The sequence below is a fragment of the Theobroma cacao genome, chromosome 5, assembly GCF_000208745.1.
Source record: "Theobroma cacao cultivar B97-61/B2 chromosome 5, Criollo_cocoa_genome_V2, whole genome shotgun sequence".
Classification (NCBI taxonomy): domain Eukaryota; kingdom Viridiplantae; phylum Streptophyta; class Magnoliopsida; order Malvales; family Malvaceae; genus Theobroma; species Theobroma cacao.
Window position 1 is genome coordinate 25,806,487 of NC_030854.1, and position 9,953 is coordinate 25,816,439.

Below are 9,953 nucleotides of genomic sequence, written 5' to 3' on the forward strand. Positions count from 1 at the left end.
GATCAGCTAGTTGATCAATTGTACTTCATCTTTTTTTCATTTCTTGATTACTTAAAGTGTGCAAGGCACTCTAAGGGATTTACTCAGGCTTGGATTGCTTGATTGAGTGTATAGGTTCTAACTTAGCCTTGAAAAGTTAGCTGTTGGGTTTTGGTTGATCCCGTGAAAAACCATTGTTGTAGGTTGTAGTTGAGCCTTTGAAAAACCACTTTGGGTTAAGCCCGTGAAAAACCATTATGAAAGGTTGTGGTTGAGCCTTTGAAAAACCACTTTGGGTTTTGGTTGATCCTAGTAAAAACCATTGTGAAAGGTTTTTGCTAAGCTTGGTAAAAGCCATTGTAAAGCTTGGTGAAAGCTTGTGAATTTCACCATTCTTAATGGATTGATTGGAAAATCCTTGGTTGAACAATCAAGGTAGTGGATATAGGTCTTGGACCGAACCACTCTAAATTCTGCTTTGTTATCTACTCTGTTTTTATTCTTATTTTCATTCTTTTTTTTCACTTGCATTTGTTCCCACTTAGAGCTAAATTTTGAAAGAACCAAATTATGCTATTCATTCCCCTTTAGCACATTTACTTGGGACCAACACTAACAAAGTTTCATTTAGAGGAAAAATAATTAAGAATATGTATGTTATATTTCTTGAAGATCTTGAGGTGAATTGTGAAACATGTCTTATAGCAAATGTTGAAAATGATGGCCGGTTATGGCATAAGAGACTTGGACATGTGAGCATGCATACCATCTCAAAATTGATAAGAAAGAATTTGGTTATAAGATTGCCTTGACTTAAATTTGAATATGATCAAATTTGTGATGCATGTTAACTAGGAAAACAAGTTAAAACATCTTTCAAAAGTAAGAAAAATGTGTCAACCTTTAGACCACTAGAATTGTTGCACATTGATCTATTTGGGCCAATTAATACAACTAGTTTAAAAGGAAAATCATATGGCTTTGTGATAGTTGATAACTACTCTAGGTACTTGGGTCTACTTCCTTGCTCATAAGAATGATGCACTACCAGCATTTATAAATCATTGTAGGAAAGTTGAAAATGAAAAAGGACTTGCCATAGTTAGTATTAGGAGTGATCATGAAAGTGAGTTTGAAGGAGATGAGTTTGAAAACTTTTGCAATGAAAAGAGGTTGGATCATAATTTTTCTACACCTAGAACACTCCAGCAAAATGGATTTGTAGAAAGGAAAAATCGAACCTTAAAAGAAATGGCTAGGACTATGCTGTGTGAAAATAATTTACTAAAATATTTTTGGGCAGAAGCTGTCAACACAGCAGCATATCTCCTTAATAGAGTCTCAATTAGAGCCATAATATCAAAGACTCCTTATGAACTTTACAAGGGTAGGAAACCAAATATCTCTCATCTTAAGAGTTTTGGTTGTAAATATTTTCTATTGAACAATGGAAAATATTCTCTAGGAAAGTTTGATGCAAAGAGTGATGAGGCAATATTTTTAGGATATGCATTAAACTCAAAGGCCTATAAAGTTTTAACAAAAGGACTTTAACTGTTGAAGAATCGATCCATGTAGTTTTTGATGAATCAAATGCCTTACAAAAAGAAATTCCTGCTGATGAAGTTGATACGGATAATCTTGAAAGACAAATGGAAGAAATGACTTTAGATGACAAGAAAAACAGTGAAGAAAAGTCCCTAGGAAGAGAAACAGAAACTCCACCTTTAGAAACATTGCAAAGAACTGAAAATTAGCATAATGACCTTCCAAGAAGCTAGAGATATGTAAAAGACCATCCACAAGAGTTGAACATAAGAGACATTACTCAAAGTGTTAAAACCAGGAGAGGAGTTAGAGAGACATGTGAGTTTTCAGCTTTCATATCTCAAATTGAGCCTAAGAGCTTTGAAGAATCTGAAAAAGAGGAAAGCTGGGTAATGGCCATGCAAAAGGAACTTGATCAATTCAAAAAAAATCGTGTGAGGTCATTAGTCTCTAGGCCTTTAAATCACTCTATTGTTGGGAAAAAATGGGTATTTAGAAATAAAGTAGATGAGCAAGGAAATGTTATTAGAAACAAAGCTAGATTAGTGACTCAAGGATATAACCAAAAGGAAGGAATTGACTATGATGAAACCTTTACACCGGTTGCTAGAATAGAAGCTATAAGGTTGTTGCTTGCATTTGCTTGCTTTATGAACTTTAAATTATTTCAAATGGATGTAAAAAGTGCATTTTTATATTGTTTCATTCAAAAGAAAGTTTATGTTGAACAACCCTCCGAATTTGAGGACTATGAAAAACCAGATTATGTGTTCAAACTTCATAAGGCTTTGTATGGACTAAAACAAGCTCCAAGAGCTTAGTATAAAAGACTTTCTAAGTTCTTAGTTGAAAAAGGTTATGTTAGAAGCAACATTGATACAACATTGTTTATTAAGAGATACTTAAATGATTTAATCATTGTTCAAATCTATGTGGATGATATTGTTTTTGGTGCAACTAATGACGCTTTATGCAAGAACTTTGCTGAAGAAATGTAGGGTGAATTTGAGATGAGCATGATGAGAGAGCTGAAATTCTTTCTTGGGCTCCAAATCAAACAAAGTGAGGAAGAAATTTTCATCAGCCAAGAAAGATACATTTAAGACATGCTCAAAAAGTTTGACATGCTAAAGTTGAAATCAATTAGCACACCAATGAGTCCATCCACCAAACTTAAGGTTGATGAAAAGGGAAAGAATATTAATCAAAAGCTCTACAAAGGTATGATCAGATCACTACTTTATTGAACAACCAGCATGCTTGATGTCCAATTCAGTGTATGTTTGTGCACTCGTTTTCAATCTCAACCCAAGGAATCACACTTGACTGCTGTTAAAAGAATTTTTAGATACCTCTTAAATACACAAACTTTAGGGATATGGTATCCAAGAGAATCATCCTTTAATCTAGTTGGATATTTAGATGTAGATTTTTTTGGAAGCAAAATTGATAGAAAGAGCACTAGTGGAACCTGCCAATTTTTAGGTAGTATGCTTGTGTCATGGTCAAGTAAAAAACAGAATTCAGTTGCTCTCTCTACAGCTGAAGCTGAATATATTTCTCTAGGTAGTTGTTGTGCTCAAATCTTGTGGATTAAACAATAACTAATAGACTTTGGAGTAACAATGAATAACATACCAATACACTGTGATAATACAAGTGCAATCAATATTTCAAAAAATCTTATACAGCATTCTAGGACTAAGCATATCCAGATTAGGCATCACTTTGTTAGAGATCATGTAGTGAAATGTGACATTAAAATTGAGTTTGTGAATACTTTGCAACAATTAGCTAACATATTCACCAAACCCCTAAATGAGAAAAGATTTTGTAAGATTAGGAGAAATCTGGGAATGGTTAGTGTGCAAGAGCTTTAAGAAAAATTCTGAAGTTTTCTCAAAGGACAGTAGGCACTTAGTTGACTAAAAAAGGCACTTAATCAACTAAGAGTATTTTGTCTCTTTAAATAATAAGACTTGGTCAGTTAAAAGGAGGAATAAAATAATGAAAAGAAACTGTCTATCGAGTAATAAAACAGAAAAGAAAAACTGCCTTGGCAAAAACTAAGTTTAGAGGGAATTTTTCAAATTTTGAACAGGACAAAAACTGACAACATTTAAAGGGGAGACAAATAGTTTTTGAGAAAATAAAACTGCCCTTAACTCGTCTTCTCTACATTTTCTCTCTTCTGAAACTGACCCACCTAAAACTAAAACCATTCCCTTTCAAACTCTTGAAACCCTAAGTCAGAAATTTCTCAAACCAAATAGCGAAATCATCACAGTCCAAAGAGATTCTAGAGAAGAAAAAGGGTAAACGTCCATGGGAAGAGAGTCTGCAAGCAGAAGTACAGAAGAAGAAGAAAAAGATAGTGTCCACTGCTGAGATTGGACAAACTAAAAAATCATAGACAGAGAAGGAATACAAAGCTAAGAAAAAGAAAGAGAAAGAAAAATCCTTCAAGAATGGTAAGACTTCATCCTCAAAATTTAGAAATAAATTTCATGAGGATAGGTTCAAAAAGATAAAAAAAATGCCCCTATTACTTGTGGTAAATCTATTGATTAGAGTAGTTTTAATGAGTCACCTGAATTTCAAGTAGTTCTGTTAGATTATTTTGGAGAAATGAAACTGAAAGATTTTAGCACTTTTAAGAATCGATCCTATAGTGCTAGTTTGGTGAAAGAATTTTATGCCAGCATAGCCATAGATAAGGATGAACTTGAGGATTCTGATGATTATATTGATGATGGTCTGAATGTTTATTTAAATGGAAAGGAATTTGTTATAACTGCTACTGATTTAGGAAATTTGCTTAAAATTGAAAGTGAAGATGGTGACTATGAGATGCCTGAAAACTATGATCCCACTTCTTTGTGGGAGATAATTGCAAGGAGGAAAGAAAAATATTCATCAAAGAGTAATGTTGGTCTGATTAAAAGTCCACATATTAGAATTTTGCATTATTTTATTGTTGCTAACATTCATGGAAAAGGTGGCAGTTTTAGCTACATTAGTCTTCAAGACTTATGTCTAATTGAGCATGCCTTTAATGGTGCTTCATTTAATCTAGGTAGATTCATGATTGAGAGAATGAGAGGAGTCTGTCGACTGAAAAAAATAAATCTACCTCATGGAAATATCATTACATCATTGCCATAAAAAAAGTGAATTTGAAGCTCTAGATATGAATTGGACAAAGTGAAAAGCAAGGACCAAACTATTTACCTTGGGAGTTTGCCTAAAATGGGGTATAAGCTTGATGGAGAGAAATATGTTAAAACCCCCAAGGTCACTCTTGGAAAAGAGTCTTCTCTCCCTGCTCAACCAAAAACAACTCCCTCACAGTTCTCTAATGAAATACGTTTGAACCTGCTCATAAGAATTGATGGAAAGCTGACTGACCAAGGAGTAAGGATGCAGAAAATTGAAAAGAAATTGGCAAAGCTTGAAAATGTATTGAAGGAAAAAGGAAAAATGCCTTTTGAACATGCAGCTGCAAACACCTTTGCCACTCCAAGTCCTGCACCAGCAGGTCAGGATGTTGAAGGTTCTACTTTCCAAGCTGAAGGTCATGAATCTGAAGTGGATCAACCAAGAAAATCCCCCTCACTTGAGCCACAAAAGGAAGCTGAATCAGAACAAGGTACCAAGGTGCTTGGATCACTTGGTGAAATTCCTCCATCCCATCATGAACCTTAACAAGAACAGCTTTCTCCTCCCAATTCAGTGGAAGTCTCAATAATGGATGTTTTCCACCAAATGGTTAGAGAAGAACAAGTTGAAAAGGAAACAGCTAAAGGGAAAACACAAAAGTTAGTATCTCCAAAAGAATCCCCTGAACCAGCTTTATGTACAAAGGAACAATCTGGGAAAGGAAAAGAAAAAGTTGTTGCTGCTCCATAAGCCAAGTCTGAACAATCTGGTAAAGGCATGAAGACAATGGCAACAAAGACCAAAATCATCAAGAGACTAAAATCCTCCAAAATAGTTGAAAAAGCTAGATCATCAGCCATCTCTTCTCCTCAAGACCCCCTTGAAATTCCTGATAAATCATCCCCTGAACCCTTACCATAAAAATCACCTCCAAAACCATCTTTTGAACCCCTTAATGTTTTCTATTGCACGGATGAATCTACCCTTTCACCCTCTTCAGAAGATTATTGAGCACCCTTAGGATTTGATGCTAACAAAAAAGGGGAGAATTATGGTAGAAAGTTTAGGGTAGAACTAGAGGCAATTTAAGAACAAAATAATGAATACTTTTTCTGTTATTTTTTTGCTATTTTTTGTTCTATTGAACATCTAAATTTAACTTTGATGTTTATGTTCATGTTTATGGTATTATGTTTATGAAAATGGGATGCTGTTAAGTTGCTTATATTACTTGTTTGTTGATGAATAAATCTATTTTTGAGGTTGTTTGCTGTTGTTTTGAGAATTGGTACTAATATTGAGTTGTTATGATGATAACCAATTTCTGTCAATGATATTGTGAATGGATTGTGTTTGTGAATGTATATGGATGTTAATTATACTATATTTGTTGGTTGATAAATGGCATAGATAAAATCTGGTAACAATATGTTGTTGATAGACACAATTGAAATATTGGTGATATTTTGTCAACTAGTCACCTATTATTGATTACTCTATATGTCTGCATAAATATATTCTGAATGTATAATGTCATTGTCTGTATGACATGAATAAAAATTTGCTGAAATGAATAAGTAAATAAACACACACTAAGAGGGAGCACATACTAAGGGGGAGCACTCACTTAGAGGGAGAAATCCTCATTTTTTTGTGCAGAACTAAAAAGATTAATGGACATTATATTATTAATTAAGGAATGTTTTGTCATCATCAAAAAAGGGGGAGATTGTTGGCTTCTTAGTTTTTGATCGTAATAAAACATTCCCATTCATTTGTGTCTAATATTTCTACTTGAGTGTGCAGGATAAGAATTGTATTCCAATGATAAATAAATTATTCCAAGGGACATATCAAAAATTATATGTATAAGAAGTCACAATTAATCAACAAAACAGAAGCTCTTTAGTTGAATAATAAAGGATTAGTCAACTAAATTTCAAATCAGAAGTTGGTGGGCTCAAGAGTATTGAGAAATAGAAAAAACTTAGTTGACCAAGAAATAGGTTAGTGGGCTCAAGAGTATTGAGAAATAGAAAAGACTTAGTTGACCAAGAAATAGGTTAGTCGACTAAGAGTCTACTGCTAGAAATCTAAACTTCAAGACAGAATCAACTTAATCGACTAAGGAAAAAGTTAGTCGACTAAGTGCTCACTACCAGAAGCAGAGAACAGAAGACAAAAACAACTTAGTTGACTAAGATATCAATTAGTCGACTAAGAGCATTCTGCTAGAAAATTTGAATTGTGCACTAGAAGACAGATTAACGGTCAAAAATGCAACAAAATTGTTTCCAACCGTCAAAAACTACCTAACACCTATCAGAGCTAATTTTTCAAGTATTTAAGAGGCTTCCAACGACTAGAAATGTAATTAAGGCTTCCAAGTCCAAAAGAGCTAAAAAAAACCAATAAATACTCTTTGCTCATTTACTGCACTTAACTCCTATTTTTGTAATTGTGATCTGCACTTTACTTTGTACCACTTAGATCAACCTTGTGATCATAGGTACACTCTTATCACTTCTCTCCTTGTATTCTTAGAGTGAGCGGGTCACTCTAAGGGATTGATTCAAGCTAGGATTGCTTGATTGAGTATAGGTTCTAACTTAGCCTTGAAAAGTTAAGTGTTGGGTTTTAGTTGATCCTGGTAAAAACTATTGTGAAAGGTTTTGGCTAAGCTTGGTAAAAGCCATTGTAAAAGCTTGGTGAAAGCTTGTGAATTTCATCGTTCTTAGTGAATTGATTGGAAGATCCTTGGTTGAACAATCAAGGTAGTGGATGTAGGTTTTTGATCGAACCACTATAAATATTTGTGTATTGTCTCTACTATTTTAATTTGTCATTCATTTTTAAATTTCTCTTTTATCTTTCTTTTGTCCCCAATTTGAAGGTAACGTTTGTAAAAAGTCAAGAAAGTGTTATTCACCTCCCTCTAGCACATTCGTTTGGGACCAACAGTAAGTTAGGCTCAACATGCTTTCATGCTTTTAAATTCACCTTCACCTATAAGAGAATAAAAGTATATCCATTAAATTTACAATATATAAAATAACAAAACTACAATATCCTTTATAAATTCAAATATTACTAATATAGAGTAAATGTAAAAATTAAAATTGAATTGAGATATGAGAATTAAAGAAACATTAACTATGAATAATGATAGATTAATGATAAATGTTAGGAATTTCAAAATTTGTGAGTTAAAGGGTTTAGTACAATTATTTGATTTGGAGAGAAAAAAATTGTTTGATTTACTCATCAAAAAAGAGAATAGGAGAAAGGGATTTCAAATTTGTGTGAGTTAAAGGGTTTAGTATAGTTATTTGGCTTTGAGAGAAAAAATTGTTTGATTTATTCATGGAAAAAGGGAATAAGAGAAAGAGATTTCAAATTTGTGTGAGTTAAAGGGTTTAGTATAGTTGTTTGGTTTTGAGAGAAAAAAATTGTTTGATTGACTTACAAAAAAGGAGAATAGGAGAAATGGTGAGAACCATGTGCAAGGGAAAATAAAAAAAAATAAACGATTTAAAAAACATTGAAGGGTAGGTGTGCAGTGCACAAAATGAAAAGGGAAAAGAAAAAGAATTTTGAAATTTGGGCTTAGAAAGGATTGAATTCAAAACTCTTAAAGCCAAAGTTAGGTGACTTACAACTATTGCAAAACAATTTATTTGATTTGATTAAAGGTGGCAAAACCATATATTTTAATTTTATACATATAAAAATAAAAAAAAATTGAAGGTGGCTATCGCCACCCCTATCCCCCTAACTCACTTATCTTTGAAATGAGTTTCAAGGGTTGGATAAGATTGAGAGGAAGTGATCTCTATTCAACTAAAATTTAAAATAAATCATTTAGTTTCATGAAATAAATTATAATGTATAGTATGAAAAAATAATATTTTTTAATTTCATATGATAACTTTAGCAAGTACACCTAAGTTAATTGTTACACAAACCTTATATTCAAACAAATTGGTTAATTTATTAGAAACAAAACCAATATGGCAAACTTCTTAATAATTGAAGTAATGGTGAACATAGAATTTTGTTTGGTTTTCACCTCGAGTACTTATTAATCTTTTAACTCTCTTACGATTGTATAGGTAGTACATTTATGTTTTAGTGGTGGTATAATATTTGAAAAAGTTTTTAAATTATTTAAAAAAAATTCAAATGAGCTTTTATTTTTATATTGCGTTCAATCAACTCTTATATTTCTATTTTGGACTAAATAAGCCATTATAACTAATAATTTACTAATTATCATTAGTCAAAATACCATTTATCATTTTATGCTCTCATGATGTTGACATGAAGGATGAAAAATGTCACATGATAATGTCATATGTTATATCAGCATATCATGTCATCATTTTATTATAACATGTCAACATGTCATATAACATAAAATGTCAAGTGATATTTTGACTATAATAACAATTAGCCAACTATTAGCTATAAGAGTTTATTTAGTTCAAAATAAAAATATAAGGGTTTGATGGCTTCCCTTGATAATATGGCCTCCAAATATTTTAGTTTTACATGCAATTTTTTTTTAATTTTCTTAACTTGTCCCCAAAATATTGTGAAACTTATACTTACTAGCTAAGCCTAACATATAAATTCTAACCCAATATGTTAAACTTATTGGATTTAAAAGAAATAAAAGTAAGTCTATTATCTTAAACTCACTAAATTTTAATATAAAGAGGTATCTCAGTAGTCTAACCTAATAGTCCGATAAGTTAATTAGTAATTGAAGAAGCAAATAGAAAATAAGAGGAGATTTTCCTCAGAAACTACCCATTTTGTGCACAACACAAAGTAAAGAGGCATTTGAGTTTGAAAAATTGTTTTATTTTCCACTCTTGCATGCAGAAAGTGAGAGAGAAACTCCTTCTATGATTTTGTTTGGCCATCAAGAAAACAAAAAGTTGATTGTCAAACTCCATTCCATCTTCTATGTGAGTGGTGCTTTTGTACATTACTTGTACGACAAGTTTGGTTGAGGGAAAGGTTATTTCTCAAAAAATTTTCTCCCTTCGTTTGTTTTGTTTATGGAAGAAAGAATAATAATTTCTTATAATAGTTATTACCATCTCCCCCATGATATTAGAGTCCAAAATATTTTGGACTAAAATATCCTTACTTACTTTCAAAAATTACAAACTTAGACCTACAAAATTAATATTTTAAATTAAAAGATAAAAAATTATCAATATTTTAATATGATAATAATATTAAAATTTATTAATATT